The sequence below is a fragment of the Rutilus rutilus genome, assembly GCF_951802725.1.
Source record: "Rutilus rutilus genome assembly, chromosome: 13".
NCBI lineage: Eukaryota > Metazoa > Chordata > Actinopteri > Cypriniformes > Leuciscidae > Rutilus > Rutilus rutilus.
The window spans coordinates 8995751-9021542 of NC_140218.1; the positions used below are offsets into that span (position 1 = coordinate 8995751).

Consider the following 25792-nt stretch of genomic DNA (forward strand, 5'->3'; position numbering starts at 1 on the left):
ATAAAAGTGCATCTATCCATTATAAAAGTGCATCTATCCATTATAAAAGTGCATCTATCCATTATAAAAGAGCATCTATCCATTATAAAAGTGCATCTATCCATTATAAAAGTGCATCTATCCACAATAAAAGTGCATCTATCCATTATAAAAGTGCATCTATCCATAATAAAAGTGCATATATCCATTATAAAAGTGCATCTATCCATTATAAAAGAGCATCTATCCATTATAAAAGTGCATCTATCCATTATAAAAGTCCATCTCTCCATCATAAAAGTCCATCTATCCATTATAAAAGTCCATCTCTCCATCATAAAAGTCCATATCTCCATCATAAAAGTCCATCTATCAATTATAAAAGTGCATCTATCCATTATAAAAGTGCATCTATCCATAATAAAAGTGCATCTGTCCATTATAAAAGAGCATCTATCCATTATAAAAGTGCATCTATCCATTATAAAAGTGCATCTATCCATTATAAAAGAGCATCTATCCATTATAAAAGTGCATCTATCCATTATAAAAGTGCATCTATCCATTATAAAGGTCCATCTATCCATTATAAAGGTGCATCTATCCATTATAAAAGAGCATCTATCCATAATAAAAGTGCATCTATCCATTATAAAAGTGCATCTATCCATTATAAAAGAGCATCTATCCATTATAAAAGTGCATCTATCCATTATAAAAGTCCATCTCTCCATCATAAAAGTCCATCTATCCATTATAAAAGTCCATCTCTCCATCATAAAAGTCCATATCTCCATCATAAAAGTCCATCTATCAATTATAAAAGTGCATCTATCCATTATAAAGGTCCATCTATCCATTATAAAAGTGCATCTATCCATTATAAAAGAGCATCTATCCATTATAAAAGTGCATCTATCCATTATAAAAGTGCATCTATCCATTATAAAGGTCCATCTATCCATTATAAAAGTGCATCTATCCATTATAAAAGTGCATCTATCCATCATAAAAGTGCATCTATCATTATAAAAGTGCATCTATACATCATAAAAGTGCATCTATCCATCATAAAAGTGCATCTATCCATCATAAAAGTGCATCTCTCCATTATAAAAGTGCATCTCTTTATCATAAAAGTGCATGTCTTCATGTTAATTTTATGAAGTATACTTAAGTAAAGTATATTTTTAAAGTATACTTTATGTAGTAAGTATACTAATACCAATGTGTACTTGTAGTAAACTTGTGTACTATTTCAATACTGATTGGGACTAAATTGGCCCACTTTTAGTATTTTTTGTATTTGTAAGAGTAGTAAACTAAGTACACAACTAGGTTTCTCATTTGTAATGCATCTGTACTACAAGTTACTTACAAGTATACTAGTAGTTTACTATTTTAATACAAGTAGTAAATTTTTTGTTTATGAAAGTATAGACTGAAGTGTACTCTCAGTAAACTACTAGTTTCGTAGTTTATACTGCAAGTATACTTGTAAGTTTTCTTTAAGTGAACATAACATTATACTTATAGTTTACTATTTATATATTATTTTTGCACTTGAAAAATAACTTTAACTGTACTTTAATTTTAAAAATATTTTATTAGCTTCATGCATCCTTTTTTAATCAACACTTGAATGTCAGTAAGTTTCATAAAGAAAGGCAACATTTTAAACAAAAAAGTATAATTAGAGTAAATTGTTATACACTACCAGTGGACTAGCCTACACAAAAATTCAGATATGCAGAATTAGAAACATATCTGTTTTATATCAATATATAATATATACCCGTATTCATAAAGAATCTTAATGCAAAGAGTAGCTCCTAGTGACAAAATTCAAATAAAATTCTTAGAAATGTGGGCGTTTACTCTTAAAATTAAAGAACAAATCCCAGTAAAGAAAAAAGTAATTCAGAAAGCATCTTAACCCTTAAAAGAGGTCTTAAGGTCAAAATTGTTAGGAGTACGGACGAGGACTTTTCAGAGGCTGAAGAGATTCTTTAGCAGAGGAGAACATGGCAGAAAGACGAAGAGGGAGAAGAAATGTGTTGCAGACAATGGGACTCAATGACAGTGAGTTAATAAGACGCTATAGATTAGATCGTGCAGGGATCATGTTTGTGACTGATCTTATTAGAGACGCGCTAACATCTCCGACACGCAGAAATGCAATAGCGCCAGAAATGAAAGTAATCACTACATTACGATATTTGGCAACTGGGAAAATGCAATAATGCAGCAGTGTGTAATGTACAAAGTCGCATGTAATTTCTAAGTGAAGGCTTAGAATAGTAGCCTGACTACGTCAGACTTCCTACTTCCGCTCAATTTCATTTCGCTTCTGTAGTCAGTCTGAGATAGCAGCTTATCTTTCAGTTTTCCACCGGCCTTCAGACGGCCGGGCCAATCAACGAACAGAGGGCGGGCTGAGAGCCGTGACGTGGATGCTGATTGTACCGTGGATGCGTAGATTTACTTCACATAATCTGCAAAAGTCGTTCACAGCCATGTTCACTCCGGTATTTCGCTCTATGGTTTTGTTTTCGCATCATACATGTGTTTACAGTGGAAGTTAGATGCGGCTGAGCATGCGCATAACACACGCCATAACCAAACGTTATGTGATTGGCTTACGGGTAACCAATGATTTTAAACGTCAGACAAGCGCCCCCTAGTAAGAGAGAAAACACTTCTCTATTATGCCATTCCAGACTCTGTATACGAAGCAAAGTGAAGTAGCAGAGTCTGGTATAACCAGGCTATTAGAATAGACCCTATACTTAAAATCACTCTTTTTTTTTCCTTCTTGGACAACCAGCCAATCACAGTCTTCAAAAGATTGTGTCATACATAGCAACGGGGTCAGCCCCGCCTCCTCACTAAGATGAAAGTTTTTGTCTTTTCCTTGCTCAGAGTTGCTCTCAGATCGGCCCCGAATCGCTCTTAAGCTGACTCCTATGTAAAAGTTTTTAAGCTACATTAAGAGTTTTCTGAGAGGATTCTTAGAATCTTTATGAATACGGGCCCTGGACTTTTCTCTCAGTATAAATCAAGTACACTGAAGTGTAATTTTAATTATATTTCTGAGAAGTACATAAAATGTAGACTGAAAGTATACTTTCTTATTTTAAGTTTAAAAGAAGTATACTAAGTGTGAAAAACACCAAGCTTACATTAGCTACTGCTACTATTCTGCTACTATTCCCCACCATTTCACAAGCACAAGAGAAAAAGTATTTTGTACTTACATTTAATACCCCTGGAACTCAATGGAAGTTGATTGAAGATGGCATAGTTGGTAGTGTTGTTATAACCAGTCAACTGAACCAACAATCTTTTCGCAAAACTAGCAAAACCTTGTCAAACTGTCAAAATCCATCAACATTCCGTGCATGAGCTACTTTCTGATATTCTGACTAAAAGTGGGTGAATATCAAAATACATGATAGAAACATTTTGTTAAACCACTTACAAGTGTTATGCTGACGACAGTATTGAAACAATTACTTTTTATTACAACTGTACATGAATAAATAGGCCATTTGGCCCTGGACTAATAGGGTATTCTATTTTCTATTGGCTTTATTCTAATTTGAAGACTTGTGCTGGCTGCAGAAGTCTAATTTAAGGCTCTCACAAATAAATAGTATGGGTATATTATACATTTTCTGAGTCATCAGAGTGCCTTGAGTATTGAAGTTGTTGAGTTTTGTGTCCATGGTGTTCTTTCATGCCACAGGGATAAAAGAAAGCATACAGTTTAGGCGGAAATTATGAAAAAATGTGTGTTATTTCTGGTTTAAAGAAGTCATGTGACCTCTCTGTTTTTCAGACAGATTCAGTACTGGGCTTAAATGAAAGCCTAAAAGGTCCCCTTTCCAACGATACCAAGCACCATATTATAGAATATTGACAATATCCCTAGCATGAGCCTAAACCAGATATACACCAGATTTCAAAAACGGAATTTATTTTAGGGGGTTAGTAACTTCATGAGCTGAAAAAAGTGATTTCGCTACCACCGCTGCACTGCTATCGTGATTTTTCTAATACTAGGGGTGTATACCTTGCCAAAAAACAATGATAGCATTTGCCCCCCCAGATGATACCGATGGACCAAATTTGGGGCCCTGGCTCATGGACTATATGAACAGCACTAGTAAAATCCCAGGACATCCCTATAGTCTGAACGTTCTCTGCTATTTATCACTCGCATTGTCTGACGTGAATATTCTATTCATTCGTAACGAGACAGCAGCGATTTTACAACGGGTTACATTTGACAGCTACTGAGTTAGAAAATAGAGTAATCAGAATCAGAATCAGAATCAGAAAGAGCTTTATTGCCAAGTGTGCTTGCACCCACAAGGAATTTTTCTTGGTACTGAAGCTTCCAGTGCACATATACAAATACAAATACAACAAGAAACATAGTAATACAATTCTAAGAATAAAATATATTTAAAAGAATAAAAAAAAAAATAGTATAAATAGTAAAAAAGTAAGGTCACAGTTGGGTTTAGTCCGAATAAACATTTACATATTATGAACATATTTACAGTATTTGAGTAGTATGAATAATATAAATATAAATATCACCTGAATTAGAGAATATTACACTAGACAGTGGGAGTCTAGTGCATGTTACAGATTATGAACATATTTACAGTATTTTTGTAGTATGAATAATATATATATAAATATCACCTGAGTTTATTGCACTAGACAGTGGGAGTATTGCACTTACGCTTACTTATGCTTTGGGGGGCATGTTAAGTGTTCAGGAGGGATGAAGTCTAAATGAAGTAGCCAAAGGTGATTGCTCCGATTAATATGTAACAAGAGAATGAGCGAGTTTGCAAATCATTTGTGCACACATAGTCACTCTCACTCAGCTTGGCTGCAGCGTAACTTTTGTCATTGCGTGGCAACAGTAGACGCTAAAAGCAAGGGCGAAATTGTCAATCACACATTGGGGGGGACAGCTGTGGGACTTTTTGTGTTGGCGCATGCACACATTTTTTTTTATCAAAATAAAATAAAAGTCAGAGTCCGAATGTTTGTAATTGTATAACACAACAAGGAATTTTATTACATCTGATCGTCAAACCAACGTATACACTGTATAAATTATACATTGATACTTATTAAAGCTACTATTAAAGTTATCAGTCAAGAGCAGTGAGTAATTTTCTCTTTGCATTTTGTTGTTTTATTAACATTAAAGGGATAGTTCTCCTAAAAATTCAAATTTACTCTCTCAAGTTGTTTTAAACTCAAATAAGTTTCTTTCTTCTGTTGAAAATAAAAGTTATTTGGCAGAATGTGGGTAACCAAACAGTTGATGTACCCCAGTGACTACCATAGTATATTTTTCTCCTATGGAAGTCAATGGGGACCAGCTACTGTTTGGATAGCCACATTCTTCAAAATATTAATATTGGAAAAATATTAGAAAATATTAGAAGGAAATTAATACAGGTTTGGAACAACATTAGAGTGCGTAAATGATGAGAATTTTTATTTTTGGGTGAACTATCCCTTTGAGGACAAGCGGCAGCGTGTTTACTATTACTACTACTGTACATTCACACCGCCGCCGACTTAAGCTTACAAAGTTACCGGAAGTCATTCATTTTCAATGGAAGCTGGCTTCTCTCAGCTGCAAGGAGCGTCAAATCCATTTGGCGTCGCGTTTTGGATGTTTTGAGCGTCAATCAGAAAGTTGAAAGTAGCTCAACTTTATGGTAATGAGCTATGGCGCGGTACAGCGGCAAACGCCAGCAACCAATCGGAATATAGATCTATATTAGAATATAGATTCCGGAGAAACATACGATCTAAACTTTCGTTCCTACCAAAACGTACTCGGTTACTAACGTAACCTCGGTTCTCTCTAGAAGAGGGAACGAGTACTGCGTAAGGTATCTTACGCTAGGGGAAAATCCTTTTTCCGCGAGATATTGAAGCCAAAAATTATCCTTAATTTTGAAATAATGCAAAACGCGTTGCAGCAGCATGCAGACATAGGCGAGGCAGCTCGCGCGCCTATTGGCTGGTCTGCGGCAAGTGCAGCAGCCTATCGAGCGAAGCCTGGCGTCGAAACAGGCGTGGTCTAGGCCTATAAATACCGCTCGCAGGCAGCTATTATCTGGTTTTTCATCATCGAAGCAACCAGAGCGTGTGCATGCACGGCAAGATACGCAGTACTCGTTCCCTCTTCTAGAGAGAACCGAGGATACGTTAGTAACCGAGTACGTTCTCTTACGAGAGGTCTCTCGTACTGCGTAAGGTATCTTACGCTAGGGGACCCAATGCAAAACCCAATGCAAAACATCGTGCGTGCAGGGATCTGACACTGTAGACCCAAGGGCGAACGCCCGGGGTTCATAAAGTGCACAATCACCCATGGAACTCACAGGGAGTCCGGGAAGAGAGAGGGGTGAAACCGTACTCTTCCACACATAGCAGCGTCGCTTAGATGCTAATTACATCACACAGACAGGGCGGAGTACGGCCTGAACTGATGGAAAAAGTGGGTCTTACACATTCTGCCCCCACACATTTAGTGCTAGCATTTTATGCTGTCGGTCATTGAGCTGCGCTCAGCAGACACATGAAAAGATGGATCTTTAGCGGTTTCTTGAAAATGTGTTGAGTTGGGCAGGTCATCCCACCAGCAGGGAACAGTCCAGGGAAAGGTCAGTGAAAGTGATTTTGTGCCTCTTTGGGATGATGGCACCACAAGGCGCCGTTCACTTGCAGAACACAAGCTTCTGGACACACATAGATCTGAAGCAGTGAGTTTAGGTCTTGCTGCAGCATCTGGATCAGTTGCAGAGGTTTGACTGATGCTGGAAAGCTGTCAGGAGAGCATTACAATAGTCCAGTCTGGATAGAACAAGAGCTTAGACAAGGAGTTGCGTGGCTCCGATAGGAAGGACCGGATCTTTCTGATGTTGTAGAAGGCAAATCAGCAGGATCACACAGTAAGGATGGTTTGGCTGAAAGTGAAACCATAAGCAGTTCTGTCTTGGCAAGGTTGAGTTGAAGGTGAAGGTCATTCATCCAGCAAGAATTTTCCATCAGGTAGGCTGAGATGCAAGCAGCAACCATCAGATCCTCTAGCTGGAATTAAAGGTAGAGATATGTGTCATTAAGTGATAGGAAAAGTCATGTTTCTAAATGACAAAGCCTAGTTACGCTACAAAAAATTAAATAGATGGGTGGAATCTAACACAATCATGGTTTTACTGTAGTAAAAACAAACCTTGTGCAGCTACAGTGGCCTCACAAGGATCAAATGAATATTCATATGGGAAAATATAGTATAAAACAAATTTAATTTTCTGCCACTTTTAGTGCAATCATATGGAATCAGAAGACTCGGCCATTACAATATTTTAAATTACTTGACCTGAAATCACAAAATTAAATAAAAATTAACAACTCAGTATTACATTTACACATGTCAGAATATGTTCCACTGGGACAATGCAAAACCTCAACTGACTATGATCTGGAAGCTGGGCAGGAAAGGCTAACAGTGAAGTTTTGAGCTGAGACGAGACACCTAACGTTAGGGGTGTAACTGTCTGTTCATCTGGATCAATGCAATTTTCATAACCAATGATCAAAAGTATCCTATGAAAAAGGCTACTATGATGACCCCAGGCCATCCAATATGTTAATTTCTTCATCAGAACACAAACATTCTATCAACTTTTATTTTATAAGCCTAATATATGCACATATATGCATTCTATAGCTACGTGTTGGCAAGCAGATGCAGCCAGAATATGCTATTTATCATGTTGTGTTCATATTCTAGTCTCATGTGCTTTCCTGTATCATCAACAAGTACAGTATTTACTGAATTCGTTTTCTTACCAGTCTTGAGATAGCCATGTTAACCCTTACGAAAATTAACTATGGTTTAACCACAAAGAAAAGAAAAAAAAACATGGTAGGCCTATTTGTATTTGTAGTATAACTGTGGTTATTAAAAATGGTAATAAAAATCCGCCAAAAACGTGGTTACTATAATTAAAACCGAGGATATTTTTTAAGAGAAGAGATTTCAGCTTCCAGGCAGTGTTTCAAAATGTCCCGCCATTTAAGAGTGATTTACTGACAGATACTATTGCGTATTAACAAAGATTTTATACACAATTAAACGGACTTTGATATGTATAACAAGTCTACGAAAGCTTGTTTTAGGTCTTTTGAGATGTGGGTTCAACTGATCTTTCTTAAAACAGATGGAAAATGTAAAGATGCATGATGCATCTTGTTTATGACTGAACATTATTTAAGAATGCTAACGTTAGCTTGAAAACTGTAAACGTAACACAAATGTAATATAAAATATCGTTCACATGTAACTTAGGATAATGAGACTCTTACCTCAGGCGGTGACCGGTTGGCATGATGTCCGCTGTGATGAACAAGGCTCACTGAAAAGGGCGTTAATTCCAAAGAATCCAAACGGACTGACTGACAACAGAACTCCTGCTCACGGCTGCTCGCCTCTTGACGAATACGATTGCTTTGAACCACTGTTGATCTCACAATCCACTTCACGAGAGTAGACTGAATTCAAATCTCCCGCTTGCCCAAACTCGACTGATCAGGGGCCCGTTCTTCGTACGTCGCTAACTCACTTAGCTGGATTTGATTGTTGGCGATTTGGCATGATCTTGGATTGTTTGGTTCTTCAACGCTCATCCTGGACTTGCTGTCATAGCAACAGGTGCGCAATCTTAAACCTGCTCGGGAGCAGGCTTATTTCATGTTAACAGGATTAGACTGCGGCTTCATAAGCGGAGCTGATACGGGAAGTCCAGCGCAGCAATAGTGCACTTTCTTTCTGAGATATATATTTTTTCTCGTGACTTGTGAGATTGTCGTTTACATTATTAATTTGTTGGAAACGCACATTTATTTTCGACTTGTCGACAGTTGACTAAAATCTTCCATATCACAAATGTGAAAGCAAAATGGCCAGGATCTGTGCATGACTTAAGCATTTTCAGAGATTCACATTCATGCACATTATTTGAAAGTGGTAAGGAAAGTTCCACAATTAAATATCAAGCTCACTGTATTACATACACTTATGCTGATCCTAACAGAACTGCATTTTTCATAGGTCATTATGACATGCTCCTGCCTGCAGACAGGTGTTTTATGACCCCATTCCCTGGCCCAAACCAGTTACAATGCAGCTCTAGCCAGGACAAGGGCACACAATGAAATGAACTTTGGCTAACTAAAGGGAAGATTTCAGTGTCTGAAAAGTCTGAGGGTTGCACACCTGACTGGACATTGTTGCATGTGCCATATTACACAACATTGCCACAAAAAAAAAAAAAAAAACACTTTTCATTAAATGTTTAATAAAAGACAAAATATGCTTAGTTCCTTGAGTTTTATTTCAATTGTTCTTTGTAAAGAAAAGCCAGTGGTCAAGTGATATTAGACACATGGCTCATGCAACAAATAAAAAGGAAAAGTTGGCTATACACTGGCCACCTGTAGGCCTATGTCTCCTCTGTCTGTGCAGACTCTTCTGTAGGCCTTTCTGTAGATGTAGAATCCTGCAACTTATATTGCAGCCATAAAGCATACAAGTATAAATGAAGTAAAGTTATTTATGCACTTGCAGGTAGGCTAGTTCCTCCATATGACAGTCATCTGAGAGGGTTTATTCACTGTCCAGTGCAATGGAAACAAATGGACATTACAAAGTCTTATACTTTCTTTCCTTTGGAAAGTTAGAAAATGTCCACTTACTGCACATATTTCTGCCACCACTTTCTTGGGAACAAATACAAGTGTTGGTGTATAATGTAAAAGTGCACAAAAGAGGAAAACACAATGTCATTACAATGAACTACACTGGGGAAAAATCTGATCAATAACTCATGGCAAAATATTTTTACATTAACATAAGTTTATCAGTTTAAGTTTACTCAAGATTTAACAGTTGAAATGACTATACGGCCTTAATTTAATGCAGCATAAATTATTTTACAGTGTAGGCTACTAAGATCTTTTCTATTTTTCCTCAGCCTTTATCTTGGTTGCTTTTATAAACAGACAACCATTTATTTAACAGTGTCTTTTATAAAAGAGACTATATAACTAAAAATTGCCATTAAGTAGAATATGTTTACTTCACTTTTATTTGTTCCCATGTTCTAGTATGGTGACTGACATTACAATGAACAAAGTAATTATGCAATTATTAAAATACAAAAATATAGGCTAATAAGTGATAAAAACATCTAACATGGCCACTTCTAACGGATTTAAATTGTCTGCTATTTTTTGCCAGCCCTCTCTCCTGGCTTTTGCAGACTTTGAGGTGTTCCCTGGCGTTTTGATTAAACATTAAAATTCCGAATAAACTTCGACTATTAGTTCTTGCTCTGCTGAGGAGAAAAACTGAGCGCGCTCTTTGGCCACGCTGAGCAGCCAATAGCAGCGTTGCTGATCAATGTTTCTACTATCGATACATATCCCCTTTTAAACCAGCGCATGAACGCGCAATTATCTCAGATAACTCAATCCAGCGATACTAATCATATCCGGCAAGTGTGTTCGAAGAACCTCATTAGCCAGATCATGATTAGCACGATGATATCATCTTGGATGTGTAATTTGATCTCGGATGTTTTAAGCAACGTACGAAGAACGGGCCCCAGCTAACGTTAACCATTGTGGGCGGGAGTAAACAGCGGAAAAGTAATTGCGGCGAATTTGAATCTGCGTCATCGCGCGCGCGCGCGCACTCACACACACACACAAAGCCTATGGCGTTATATATGTGCCTCAATCCTGAGCGAGTAATTGTAAGTTTTGAGCACAGAGAACTATATTTTGCAAGCACATTACATTATATTTTGAACAGAAATTAACAATCACAAAAAAAAAAATGTGTTCGAGCAAAGGAAAAAACGATTCCGTGCTCAATAAATGTATTTGCTTGTTTGCTATTATCCATATTAACGTGCAATAATAACCCCTCTCACGCAGTTTACTCAGGTGCTCTCTCACAAACTTATTCTCTGTGTTCCTGTCAAGTCCCTCTCTCTCTCTCTCAACCTCTTAATTCTGTGCGCGCTCAACTCTTGACACACACGCTCGCTCAACTCTTGACACACACGCTCGCTCAACTTGCTCAACTTACAACAGCGTTACAAGTGTGCCACAAAATCAACCAATCAGAAAATTAAAGGTCAATTGTGATTGGCTGTTGGTCTCCAATCAAATCGCTAGTAGATCCAAAGCCCGTCTTGTAGAACTATCCATAGATATCCATATATATCCATATATCCATATATAATCCTTTATTATATGATATCTGTAACTATCAGCATCCCGGAAGCTTACTGAAAAAAAAAAAAAAAATCGAAAAAAATAACTGACTACAGCGAGACTAATGGATTAAAACACATTTTGATAAGTTTTTTTTTTTTTTTTTTTTTTTTTTTACTTAAAAGTGCCTTGTTAGTTTTGTGTATTATAATGCTGTTGTGTTGTTTAACTTACAATATTATATCTCTATTGTGACTAAAGTTAGTTTGACTTCTCCTTTTCAAGCATTCTAATGCTAGCACAGAATGTCATCAGAACAGCAACACTGTCACACCACTTTAGTAGGAGATATACTATTTTAAGTTAAACAACACAACAGCATTATAAATTATAAGCTGAATCTCTGGAGGAGTGTCATAATATTCCTCTGTCACATATAGCTGTCAATCACCTCACACAATGAGGCCATCCTTAAAAATATTTTGGTTTGTGGTAACAGCCACACACACAAAAAAAAGGTCGGTAGGTCGGGCTGTATTTGTTTTCGAGATTCAATGTAAAAAAAAAAAAAAGGTACAATTTTGGTCATGGTGATTACGTCGGTATGAATTTAAACAAATATGCATATCGGGACTTCACTGACAGTTTTCCAGAACTTCGTGCCAAGTTATAAATATATATTAAATAACAATTAGAAAACCTGTATAAACTGAACTGAATATTATAGCGGTGGTGACGTGTTCATGTAACATCTAAGGGTGCGCTGCCAATAACGCGCCTAAAAGCTGTCAGAACTGGGAAAAGTAGCCTAATGATTATTAGTATGTCAAACATATCAAGGAGACATTTCAATTGTTTATTAATAAACAAGTGTTTTCTGTGTCAAAGATGAAGTTGACGATGACTCGATCTTCGCAGTGAACGCGCCAGAGAGAAATGCACATTTCATTACATAAGCAGAGAACAGTCTGTTTTCTTTCGTTTTGAATTGTTTTGTTTAAAAGTGTACATTTCATGCTTTCTATGTATATATATATATATATATATATATATATATATATATATATATATGTATATATATGTGTCTCAGGTCTGTGAGGCAAGTAGCTTATAGCCTACGCTGTGTTTCTTTCGGTTCATAAGAGAGCAGCTCCAGTTCACGCGCCGGCGACTCCGTGTCCTGATTATATTGCCTGCTATTGCCTATTTAGCCTCTTATTGATTAAATTCAAGAAATTGGTTGATGAAACATTGATTCAAATTAAGATACAATTAATACAAAACGAAATTCACTTTAAAGACAGGCTTTCTAAAAAAAAAAAAAAAAACTTAATGAAGTGGTCAAAATCATGTCTGCCCACTCCATTTGTCTCCCGATATTTTCGGGATCATCTTATCTTATTCATGCTTTTCACTTTTCATATAATCAACATGAAATTTTAAAATATATATATATATATAATTTTATTTAAACATGAATACGAAACTAAATCGTTTTTTAATGACTGGGCTAACACATAGGCCTATTAGCCCACAGAGAAATTTAATGTCGGTGCATCTTGCCGGTGAGCATGTGAGGGGAGAGATAAGCCGCTTTTCCACCGAAACTACCCGGAACAATTTGTCCCAGGAACTTTTTTCCCAGAAACCTTTTTTGCCCCAGACCGGTTGCTTTCTGCGTTTACACCGCGGTCTAAAGTACCGGGAAGGTAAACTGCGCGCAACTGCTCCTCCCAGTCTGCGACGGACAGTAACTAATCAGTTTTGAGCGCCACATTTATAAGTATGGAGGAGATTCAAACTGTGCTGCAGTTATTGGTTTACTAACGAGGTAATTAACATAACAAAATAGACGAGCACTGATACTAAAGCGTGTTCAGAAAGCTCTTATGCGTATAAAATTAGACAAGGTATGTTGTGAGATGACTGGGACGAACGCGCAAAAATTTCCTTTTGCGCAAATACGCTTAAAAAAAGCCTGAACCCCGTCTATCAATCATAAATAGTGACAGTCTTGTAAATAGTTGTTTGTTACTAACCTCAAAGCGCTATTTCAATCCTGTTATAGTAAATTTGTAACATGTTGGTTTGCCTTGCAATAGATGACAATGTGTAAACATAATGACTTAATATTAAAAGCTGTGGCAGAAAAGAGACGAGCACTGATAAAGCGTGTTCAGAGCTCGTAATGCTAACGTTAGATATAAAATTGTATGTTATCAGCTATTGCGGACATTGGCCGTGAGATGGCTGTGACGAGCGCGCAGAAAGTTTCCTCTTCCACAAATACCCAAATAATAAAGCCTGAAACTCGTCGCCAGTCCCCCAGTTTTTTTTAATTAAATTCCATATTTGCAGACAGACAACTTTACTGCATGAAGCCACTTTTTAAAAGGGAGGTTAAAAATAAAGAAAATGCTGCGTGGAGTCATCCAACCAAAATGCGGTGTGAACACAACCAATCAGCTTGTGCAGCGCACAAGTCCCACCCCTGAAAGTTCCTGAACTTTGAAAAAGTACTACCTCGTGAGCAGGGACTATCGGAGGGGGAAATATTTACCCGGAACTTCATTTAGACCCTGGTTCCTGCAGTGTAAACACATCGAGTACCAGCCCAAAGTTCCTAGTTCCTGGGGAAAGTTCCTGCGGTGGAAACGCGGCTATAGGCTACAATTTTCGATCAATCATATTATTTTGCTCGATATGCCAATTCTTAATATTTGGTGTTTTAAATGCCTGTTTGAGATCTCTGTGAAAGTTTTAGTGCCGCTTTCAGCGGTCACGTCCGTAACATTGTTTCTTCCTCATAAATGCGAACACGAAAAATAAAATAAAATGAATATATTATGTCCTGTGGAGAGCCGACCCCTCTTCATCCGGTGGGTATATTACTTTTGGTTTGCGCAGTGCAATTCATAGAATCACTAAAACATATTTTTCGTGGATCTGAGTGTCACGATTTCGGTTTCATTTCGCATACAGCCACACAGCCCTTATAATCATAGATGATGCCACGGGTTTTTATTTAAAAGAAAGAGCATAGCCTACGTTTGTATGTAGGCCTATTTATATTCACAATACTTACTAAAATATAATTAATATAATTTTATTGCATTTGTATTAGTTGTTTGAAGAGTAAAAAAAAAAAAATTGGTCGGTCTTAACGCAAGTTTACAACAGGCAAGTCGGTCGGACTAAAAGGGGAAAAAAATAATGAATTGGGTCGGCCCTAAATTGACAGGGTCGGTCGGGTAACGGCAAACAAGAATATTTTTAAGGATGGCCTCACCTCACTCTTAAAACTGACATTTTCCGAACAATTAAACAAAATTTGCCCTCCAACTATTAGGCTAATGTCTGTGATCTAAAGAAAACCACCATTATAATAATTATTTTAATTATTATTTTTGTGTATTATAATTTATAATACACAAAACTAACAAGGCACTTTTAAGTTAATAATAGTTATAAAAATTACTTACCAAAATGTGTTTTAATCCATTAGTCTCGCTGTAGTCAGTTATTTTTTTCGATTTTTTTTTTTTTCAGTAAGCTTCCGGGATGCTGTAGATAGTTCCAAGATATCATATAATAAAGGATTATATACGGATATATGGATATACACTGCTCAAAAAAATAAAGGGAACACTTTTTAATCAGAGAATAGCATCAAGTCAGTTAAACTCTTGGGATATTGATCTGGTCAGTTAAGTAACAGAGGGGGTTGGTAATCAGTTTCAACTGCTTTAGTGTTAATGAAATTAACAGCAGGTGCACTAGATGGGCAACAGTGAGACAACCCCCAAAACAGGAATGGTTTTACAGGTGGAGGCCACTGACATTTTTTCCCTACTCATCTTTTCAGACTGTTTTTCACCAGTTTTGCATTTGGCTAGGGTCAGTGTCACTACTGGTAGCATGAGGCGATACCTGGACCCTACAGAGGTTGCGCAGGCAGTCCAGCTCCTTCAGGATGGCTCATCAATACGTGCCATTGCCAGAAGGTTTGCTGTGTCTCCCAGCACAGTCTCAAGAGCATGGAGGAGATTCCAGGAAGACAGACAGCTACTCTAGGAGAGCTGGACAGGGCCGTAGAAGGTCCTTAACCCATCAGCAGGACCGGTATCTGCTCCTTTGTGCGAGGAGGAACATGATGAGCACTACCAGAACCCTACAAAATGACCTCCAGCAGGCCACTGGTGTGAATGTCTCTGACCAAACAATCAGAAACAGACTTCATGAGGGTGGCCTGAGGGCCCGACGGCCTCTAGTGGGCCCTGTGCTCACTGCCCAGCACCAGGGAGCTCGATTGGCATTTCCCATTGAACACCAGAATTGGCTGGTCCGCCACTGGTGCCCTCTGGTTTTCACAAATGAGAGCAGGTTCACCCTGAGCATGTGACAGACAGGAAAGGGTCTGGAGAAGCCGTGGAGAATGTTATGCTGCCTGTAACATCGTTCAGCATGACCGGTTTGGTGGTGGGTCAGTGATGGTCTGGGGAGGCATATCCATGGAGGGACGCACAGACCTCTGCAGGCTAGACAATGGCACCCTGACTGCCATTAGGTATCGGGATGAAATCCTTGGATCCATTGTCAGACCCTATGCTGGTGCAGTGGGTCCTGGGTTCCTCCTGGTGCACAACAATGCCCGGCCTCATGTGGCGAGAGCATGCAGGCAGTTCCTCGAAGATGAAGGAATGATACCATTGAAGGGCCACCACGCTCACCTGACCTACATCCAATAGAACACCTCTGGGACATTGTGTTTCGGTCCATCTGACATCACCTGGTTGCACCTCAGACTGTCCAGGAGCTCAGTGATGCGCTGGTCCAGATCTGGGAGGAAATACTCCAGGACACCATCCGTTGTCTCAGTAGGAGCATGTCCCGACGTTGTCAGGCATGCATACAAGCACGTGGGGGCCATACAAACTACTGAGAACCATTTTGAGTTGCTGCAATGAAATTTCAGCAAAATTGACAAGCCTGCTGCATCATTTTTTCACTTAGATTTACGGGGTGTCTTTGAATTCAATCCTCTGTAGGTTGATTATTTTCATTTCCATCAAACGATGTGGCATCCTTTCGTTCATAACACATTACCCAGTCCATATTAGTATAGATATCCAGCATGATATTTTCCCCCATTGAGATCTGATGTGTTTTCAAAGTGTTCCTTTAATTTTTTTGAGCAGTGTATATATATATGGATATCTATGGATAGTTCTACAAGACAGGCTTTGGATCTACTAGCGATTTGATTGGAGACCAACAGCCAATCACAATTGACCTTTAATTTTCTGATTGGTTGATTTTGTGGCACACTTGTAACCTGTTGTAAGTTGAGCGTTGAGCGAGCGTGTGTGTCAAGAGTTGAGCGAGTGTGTGTGTGTCAAGAGTTGAGCGCGCACAGAATTAAGAGGTTGAGAGAGAGAGAGAGAGAGAGGGACTTGACAGGAGCGCAGAGAATAAGTTTGTGAGAGAGCACCTGAGTAAACTGCATGAGAGGGGTTATTATTGCACGTTAATATGGATAATAGCAAACAAGCAAATACATTTATTGAGCACGGAATCGTTTTTTCCTTTGCTCAAACACATTTTTTTTTTGCGATTGTTAATTTCTGTTCAAAATATAATGTAATGTGCTTGCAAAATATAGTTCTCTGTGCTCAAAACTTACAATTACTCGCTCAGGATTGAGGCACATATATAACGCCATAAAAGCTCTGAATGTGCAGCAACGGAGATTTGGAAAAATATTCATAAAATATACATGAAATTATGGGAGAATAAGACAATGAAATAATGATCAAAATGAGTATAAAATAAAATGTGAAATAAAAAATAATTCAATACAGGCCTACTGTAGCCTATGTAGGGTACTGTATGTACAAATACTATTATTTAACCTTAAAAAAACTCACTTTAACCCCCACATGCTTAATAATCTGTAAGGAAAACATATTAAATAGATGCTGATTTCCGCAGTTATACCTTCTTTACTTTGTTTTCTAATTTCACAGAAAAAAATCTGTAAAATATTACCTAATAATTTCTGTAATATTACACATAACTCTGTAAAAATACAGACAAGTTCCTTTTAAAAAAACGTAAAATTGATGTAAAATGTACTCGGTTACTAACGTAACCTCGGTTCTCTCTAGAAGAGGGAACGAGTACTGCGTAAGATTATCTTACGCTAGGGGAAAATCCTTTTTCCGCGAGATATTGAAGCCAAAAATTATCCTTAATTTTGAAATAATGCAAAACGCGTTGCAGCAGCATGCAGACATAGGCGAGACAGCTCGCGCGCCTATTGGCTGGTCTGCGGCAACTGCAGCAGCCTATCGAGCGAGGCCTGGCGTGACGCCAGACCCAATGAGGGTGCTTCGCGCCCGCTGCGTCACGTCCCGCCGAAACGGGCGTGGTCTAGGCCTATAAATATCGCTCGCAGGCAGCTATTATCTGGTTTTTCATCATAGAAGCAACCAGAGCGTGTGCATGCACGGCAAGATACGCAGTACTCGTTCCCTCTTCTAGAGAGAACCGAGGTTACGTTAGTAACCGAGTACGTTCTCTTACGAGAGGTCTCTCGTACTGCGTAAGATTATCTTACGCTAGGGGACCCAATGCAAAACGCCGTGCGTGCAGGGATCTGACACCATAGACCCAAGGGCGAAAACCCGGGGTTCATAAAGTGCACAATCACCCATGGAGCTCACAGGGAGTCCGGGAAGAGAGAGGGGTGAAACCGTACTCTTCCACACATAGCAGCGTCGTTTAAACGCTAATACATCACACAGACAGGGCGGGGTACGGCCTGAACTGATGGAAAAGTGGGTCTTACACATTCTGCCCGCACACATTTAGTGCTATTACTTTACGCTGTCGATCAATGAGCTGCGCTCAGCAGACACAGCATTCTGGGCTGATAGTATCAGGACAGATAATACTGGTAACTAGACCGACAGCAGCCTGGCCTGCAGGGCGGGAACCTCTAGGTTATAGAACCTTATAAATGTAGACGGGGAGGCCCAGCCCGCCGCCGTACAAATATTTTGCAAGGCAATCCCACTCGACCAAGCCCACGAGGAGGCCATGCCTCTCGTGGAGTGCGCTCTGACACCCAAAGGGCACTGCTCGCCCTTGGAAGCGTATGCCAGCGCAATAGCATCAACTATCCATCTGGATAGGCTCTGTTTCGACGCGGCTAGTCCCTTAGAACGCCCGCTGAACGAAACGAAGAGCTGCTCTGTCTGTCTGAAAACAGACGAGCGAGACACATAAGCTCGCAGCGCCCTGACTGGGCAAAGGAGGTTCGCGTCTCTTTCCTCATCAGGGACCGGTAGGGCAGACAGGGAAATAACCTGCGCCCTAAACGGTGTGTTGAGAGATTTTGGAACATAACCGTGCTTAGGTTTGAGTATAACCCTCGAGTCATTCGGCCCAAACTCCATGCACGTCGTGCTCACTGAGAGCGCGTGTAAGTCCCCTATGCGCTTCACCGAAGCGAGAGCCAGCAGAAACACGGTCTTGAAAGACAGGTGTTTCAGATCAATCGTCTGCAATGGCTCGAATGGGCCACCTTTCATGGCTTCCAGAACCGTAGAAAGGTCCCATACAGGGACTGAGGGAGGTCTGGGAGGATTCAGTCTTTTAGCTCCTCTGAGGAAGCGGATAACTAAATCGTTCCTTCCTATTGACTGACCAAGCGTTGTTCTAGAGAACGCTGCTATAGCCGCCACGTAAACTTTGAGCGTGGAAGGGGTTCTACCTTTTTCCAACAGCTCTTGCAGGAAGGAAAGCACCTCCGTCACCCCAGAGGCTGTGGGTGACACGCCACGGGATGTGCACCAGCCCGCAAACACTGACCATTTCGATGCGTAGAGGCGTCTAGTAGACGGAGCTCTAGCCTGTGTGATCGTGTTTATCACTCCCTTAGGGAGCTCAGCATGTACCCGTTGATGGCCCAGACATGAAGGGACCACAGTTCCGGGTGAGGATGCCATATCGAGCCGTAAGCCTGGGAGAGGAGGTCTCTCCTCACTGGCACTGGCCACGGGACAGTGCTCGCTAGCTGCATCACAGCTGGGAACCAAGGTTGGTTTTTCCAGAGCGGCGCTACGAGCAGTACTGGACATCCTTCTTCCCTTATCCGCTCTATCACCTGAGGCAGGAGAGAGACAGGGGGAAAAGCGTAGAGCGGGCGGCGGGGCCACACATGTGCCAGCGCGTCCCTGCTCTTGGAGAAAAACTCCGGGCAGCGAGCGTTTTCTTGAGACACAAATAGGTCTATCTCCGCTCTGCCAAATTTCCTCCACAGCAGCTGGACTGTCTGTGGGTGAAGAGACCATTCGCCTGCCGGAACATTGTTCCTGGACAGTCTGTCTGGTCCTATGTTCAGGAGCCCCGGCACGTGCGCTGCTCTCAGCGAGCGCAGACTGCACTGAGCCCACACCAGGAGGCGTTTCACTAGCCTGTACAGGTTTCTGGACCTGAGGCCGCCCTGGCGATTTATGTAGGACACCACTGACATGTTGTCCGACCGGACCAGAACGTGGTGTCCCTTTATTTGGGGACAAAAACGTGTTAACGCGTTGTCCACTGCCAACATTTCGAGGCAGTTTATGTGCAGGAGCTTCTCGCGTTCTGACCACTGGCAAAAGAACGGTCTGCCCTCGAGCAGCGCTCCCCATCCCGAGGTGGATGCGTCCGTAGACACCACCCTCACCCTCGAGGGAGTCCCCAGGTTTACACCTGATCGGTACCAGCCGTCCACTTTCCAAGGTTTCAGAGCCACAACGCACCTCTGATTGACCTTGAGATGAAGCGAACCGGACTTCCACGCTTGGCGTGGGACTCGCGCTTTCAGCCAGAACTGCAGTAGGCGCATGCGGAGCAAGCCCAGCTGGAGCACTGAGGATGTTGAGGCCATGAGACCCAGCATCTTCTGAAATTTCTTGAGCGGGACAGAAGCGCCGCAGCGGAAAGAGCTCGCTGCGCGCTGAGCGTTCACCGCGCGCTGTGGTGATAGACGCGCTATCATAGACAGCGAGTTCAGCTCTGTGCCCAGGAAAGATATCTTCTGACTGGGAGACAGAGAGCTCTTCGCCCCATTTGACTTTGAGACCTAATTTCTCGAGGTGATCGAGTAAAATGGTCGTGTGCTCTACGAGCACTGAGCGAGATTGCGCTAGAATCAGCCAATCGTCCAAATAGTTCAGTACTCGCAAGCCCTTCATTCTGAGGGGTGCGAGCGCCACGTCCATGCACTTCGTAAATGTACGGGGTGCCAGGGACAAACCGAACGGCAGGACTGTGTACTGATATGCCTGGCCCTCGAAGGCGAATCTCAAAAATCGCCTGTGACGTGACGCTATTTGTATCTGAAAATACGCGTCCTTCAGATCTATTGACACGAACCAGTCTCCTCGGCGAATGTGCGCGAGGATTTCGCTGGTCGTGAGCATCCGGAACTGTCGCTTCACAAGCACTTTGTTCAGTTGCCTTAGATCAAGTATGGGTCTGAGACCCCCGTCTTTTTTGGGTACCAGGAAGTATCTGCTGTATAGCCCTCCTTCGCTCTGAACTTGAGAGAGAGGCTCTATGGCCCCTTTGCTCAATAGTTTCGTCACTTCGGCTCGAAGTAAATGTGCTACTTCTGTTTTTACCGTGGTCTCGACGCGCGCCGTATAACGGCGAGGGCGCCGGCGAAACTGCAGCGAATAGCCTCTTTCTATAATGTCTAGCACCCACTTCGAAACCCCGGGCAGCTTTGCCCATGCATCCGCATGAATAGCTAGGGGTTGAAGACGAAGCTCGCTCCGTTCGCTCTGCGATAGAGATGCTTCGGTGCACTGCAACATAGTTGTCGCGCTCGTGACATTTGAGGGAGGGGGCGCGCTGATAACAGCGGGCAGATTGCCCGCGCTCGACTCCTCTTCGGTGGTCAACCGAGAGGGGGAGGGCTGGGCGAGTCCCATAGGAACTGTCATGTCTGTGTGTAGATGTGGGCGCGGGACGGCGGGCACATTCATTACACTGAAAACATTTTTCGCTTGAGTGAAGCGAATGCCTGAGACATGCACAACGTGGTGTATGTGGGCACTGGGTAGTGGGCACATTTACAATGTTTGAAGCGCAATCGATCTGAGTCGATTTTATGTGCGCGAGACCTGTGTGACAGGCTGTGCTTATGTGTAGTGATGGGCACTGGACAGTGCGCATGTTTTCTACACATAAAACACCATCGGCCGCGGCCGGGACACCAGAAAATACGCTCTCTTGGGGATTTATCTGGGTAGCCGTAAAAACAGCTTTTGTGTGCAGGCAAGCGGGCGACAGAACCGGCTTGTTGACTGCATAAAACACTGGAACAGTCACATTTTCTGGAACTGGACGAGTGAATAGCTTTGGTGTAAGTCCGGCCGCAGTGGGACTTGAACACCGTCGTTTCCCTAGGCGTGCTAGGACGACTTCGGGGCCTCGGGCTTTACCACAATCCTGGGCCGCGGGCCGCGCATGGTGGGGCGGCGCCCGGATGAGCGGGAGCGCGGTCTCGCGCTTCGGGCCTGGCGGCACTGCGGAGCAGCGGCAGTGGGCGGCGGCTGGGGCTGAGAGCTCTGTGCAGACGGTTTCGCACGGCCTGCAGCAGAACTGGAGCGCTTCGGCAGGAAGTGCTTCATAGCCTGAGATGCTTTCTGTACCTCAGCGAATCTCTCAGCGAAGTCCTTCACGGAGGATCCGAAGAGACCGGCGGGAGAAAGCGGGGCGTCGAGGAAGGCGGTGCGCTCTGAATCGGCCATGTCCGAGAGCGTCAGCCAGAGGTGTCTCTCAGTAACAGTGAGAGAAGCCATCGTATGCCCAATAGCCTGAGCCGCGGACTTAGTGGCATGGAGAGCGAGGTCCGTGGCGCTCCTTAAGTCCGGCACACAGATCGCTTCAGGTCCCTTCTCGTCCAGTTTTCGGAGGAGATCGGCCTGGAAGATCTGAAGTGTGGCCATGGTGTGCAGCGCTGATGCAGCCTGCCCGGCGGCGGAGAAAGCGCAGCGGAGCAGACTTGACGTTGTGCGGCAAGCTTTAGAGGGTAGGGCCAGGTTAGCGCGCCGTCCAGCGGAGGGCGGGCATAAGTGGGCCGCAATCGCCTCTTCAACCGGCGGCAGCGAATGATATCCTCTGTTTTTGGCATCGTCAACTGCAGAGAATGCCAGCGAAACAGAAGGACGCATTCTAGCTGAATGGGGAGCGTTCCAGGATTTAGCGACTTCTTCGTGCAACTCAGGAAGAAAGGGCGCTGGTCTGGACGCAGGCGAAGCACGATCCCCAGGCAGAAAACAGCCATCCAGCCGGTTGCGAGCGGGTTGCTCGGGCGAAGACCACTCGAGGCCGAGGCTCGCCGCGGCCTGTGCGAGTACTCGCATGAGTTCCATCTCAATGGACGCTCTCTTGCCTGACGTAGTGCGGGCAGGGGGCGCGAGGTCCTCAGAGCTCGCCCAATCCTCACTGCCTGACGCCAGGATAGAGCAGGAATCCTCCTCTCCCAGCAGGGCTTCCTCATCAGCGATATCAACGGAAGCGGCGGCGGACGGCGGCCGCTGTCCATCGGGAAGAGAGGCTGACTAAGCCGGTGAAGCAGGCGGGCGAACCGGCGAGCTTTGGCGGCTGGGGGAAGGTTCCGGGACCCGCTGGGCACGGCGCTTTTTACGGCGCGATGCCGCGATGAGCGGGGGAGCAGTCTCGGCGAAAGAGGCCAGGCGAGTCCGCAGAGTCGCCATGGGCAGTAGCTCGCAGTGAGGGCAGCCGCCGTCAGCGAGCGCGAGAGCTGCATGATCCTCACCCAGGCAAGAAACGCAGATAACATGGCGGTCCCCATCGCTGAGTGTGGCTCTGCACGAGCCGCAGGAAGGCATCTTTAAAAAGACGCTGCTCTTTTAGAATGTGTGTCGCGTTAGCAACACACACACACACAAATAACACAGAGAATGAAAAGGATATAAGCGCCGGAAAGCGCAGCAGGAAGGCAAGGAAGGCGGCGCGGCCAGCGACTTCAGTGACTCGTCCCGCTGAAGATGCTCTCTCTCGACGGCGCGGCTTCTCTCCAGCTCCAGCGATGCATGTGCTTCGCTTGAAGGATGAAAAATCAGATAATAGCTGCCTGCGAGCGATATTTATAGGCCTAGACCACGCCCGTTTCGGCGGGACGTGACGCAGCGGGCGCGAAGCACCCTCATTGGGTCTGGCGTCACGCCAGGCCTCGCTCGATAGGCTGCTGCAGTTGCCGCAGACCAGCCAATAGGCGCGCGAGCTGTCTCGCCTATGTCTGCATGCTGCTGCAACGCGTTTTGCATTATTTCAAAATTAAGGATAATTTTTGGCTTCAATATCTCGCGGAAAAAGGATTTTCCCCTAGCGTAAGATAATCTTACGCAGTACGAGAGACCTCTCGTAAGAGAACCAAAATACAAGCAATTACCTGCAAATTTAACAGTGGAGCTTTAAATTAAAGCCTTTTATTTTACAGATATTTGCTGTAATAATGACAAAACGGTAAAAATCTGTAAACAAATACAGACAATTACCTGTAAAATTACACTTTTTTTTTTACAGTGTGTGCTGTAACGGACCTTATAGCATCACAAAATGTTGCTGTATAGTTTTTGAACACTGATAATATTGCTCAGCTTAATGACAATGCATTTATCTCATGCTCTAGATAGAAAAAAAAATGCAGACAGGTAACCATGTTGTTTTGAAAATGTTTATTCCACGGAGTTCATCACACAGTTTGAGAAAAGTATTTCGGATGTGGTCCACATCAGGTAGTCTCTGTCAAAACAGTGTTGGCTCAAATCCGTTTTGCAGATATGGGCCAGAGCAGTTTTTAGCCCTTTTTTAAATGCAGTCGGCTCAGATATGTATCACAGATTCGGGCCACACCAGTGTAGCCTATGTGAAAACAGTATCGGCTCAGATTCATATTGCAGATCTGGACCAAATCAATGTCAGACACAGCTAATGTCTTTCGGTTACCTATGGGAAAAGTGATCTGGGCCAGATCTGTAAAATGATATAAATACTGAACTGATGGCAGTTAGAATGTTTAAGCTGAAACCTCTATCTGGCACGGATCTGGTTCACAATCAGAAAACGTCTCTAGAAACGGAGGCAAGGGGCTTAAAACGGATCCGGGCCAAATGTAATTGCTATCTGGGACCATAACCCCTCATTTACACTGCACACATCTGCGGTGCATTACGTCTGCGACAAGGTTTTATTCCGTCCTCCACGCGGTGCCAACTCACACCAGGAGCATTTCAGAAGCGGAGCGACTGGATGCGCGAGACCACGTGATTTTCCTGTCCGATGTGGTTTTTCTTGATTTTTGGGTTTCTACCGTACAGTCTATGGTTTCTACCAAGGATATTGGTGTGTAATACGTTTTGGAGTTTGCACAGGGTGTTTATTTTGAATTCGACAATGGTTTTTTTATTTTTATTTTGTATTTCCGGTGCGACTTGGACGTGCGTCCGTCAAAAATAGACTAGGCGCCTATATTTAGCGAAGCGGCGCGGAGAGCCGGTGTAAACACAAGCATTGACTAGAATGGGCGCGATCAGCTCCGGTAGCCGTGTCGCAGCCGTAATGCGCCGCAGACGTTTGCAGTGTAAATGAGGGGTTAGAGTTGCGCGCGACGCGTCTAATATACACGCATTTGTTCTCTCAATTTTCTCAAGTTTGCTTTCACTTTAGACATAACCGACTTTGTTTAGGACAGATAACGAATAACGACAGATACGAAAGATAACTAAGTCCAGTATCCAGGCGTGGGTAGACAGGCTTTTAGTGCATGTGAGCTTCACATGTACGCGCTGAGAAACGCACACGTTAGAACAGCGCATCAGCACGCGAATTAAATGTTTAACCGACAAGGCATTAAAGCACATGCAAATTATGAACTTTTGTGAACTGCAGTGTCCCGTTCCGCTGCGTTAACATTTTATGTGAATACGTCGCGTTGTTCAGTATGTTGGGACAGAGGCGCCAGAACAGATAGGCTACAGTACAATGCACGATTCTACGATATTTCTTCAAAAGCAGATCGTGGAGACATTTTAATCGTCCACGAAATCGTCATATCGCACACCCCTGCTGTCGGCTAGCTTGTCAATAGTCCCTCCCATTCATACAAGCTGTATAGCCTATTACAGTCGAAATTCACAAATTCTACAATTCGAAATTCTAGTGAAATTCACCTGATTGTTATCTAAGGGATTATATCAGCCAAATACAGGATATTTACCATTCATAGATGTGCCAAATGTCTGTCAGATTTCGCGCTCCTAACTCTTCTTCTGTTTGGTTTTTCCTAACTCACTGACGGTGCACGAGCTACTAAAGGTATAGGGAAAACATGACATGGATTTCAGGAGAAATAGGTTTTGTTAATGTATAGTGTTCCAGTCGAATGGATTTGGGAAAT

At 42.6% G+C, this 25792-nt stretch overlaps 1 protein-coding gene across 3 annotated transcripts in view; it reads left to right on the plus strand.

The window, feature by feature from the left end:
- The window catches only part of LOC311302397 (interferon-induced very large GTPase 1-like), a 65800-nt gene that overhangs the window by 15282 nt on the left and 24726 nt on the right, over window positions 1-25792 (plus strand). The gene's annotated exons all lie outside the window — the stretch shown is intronic.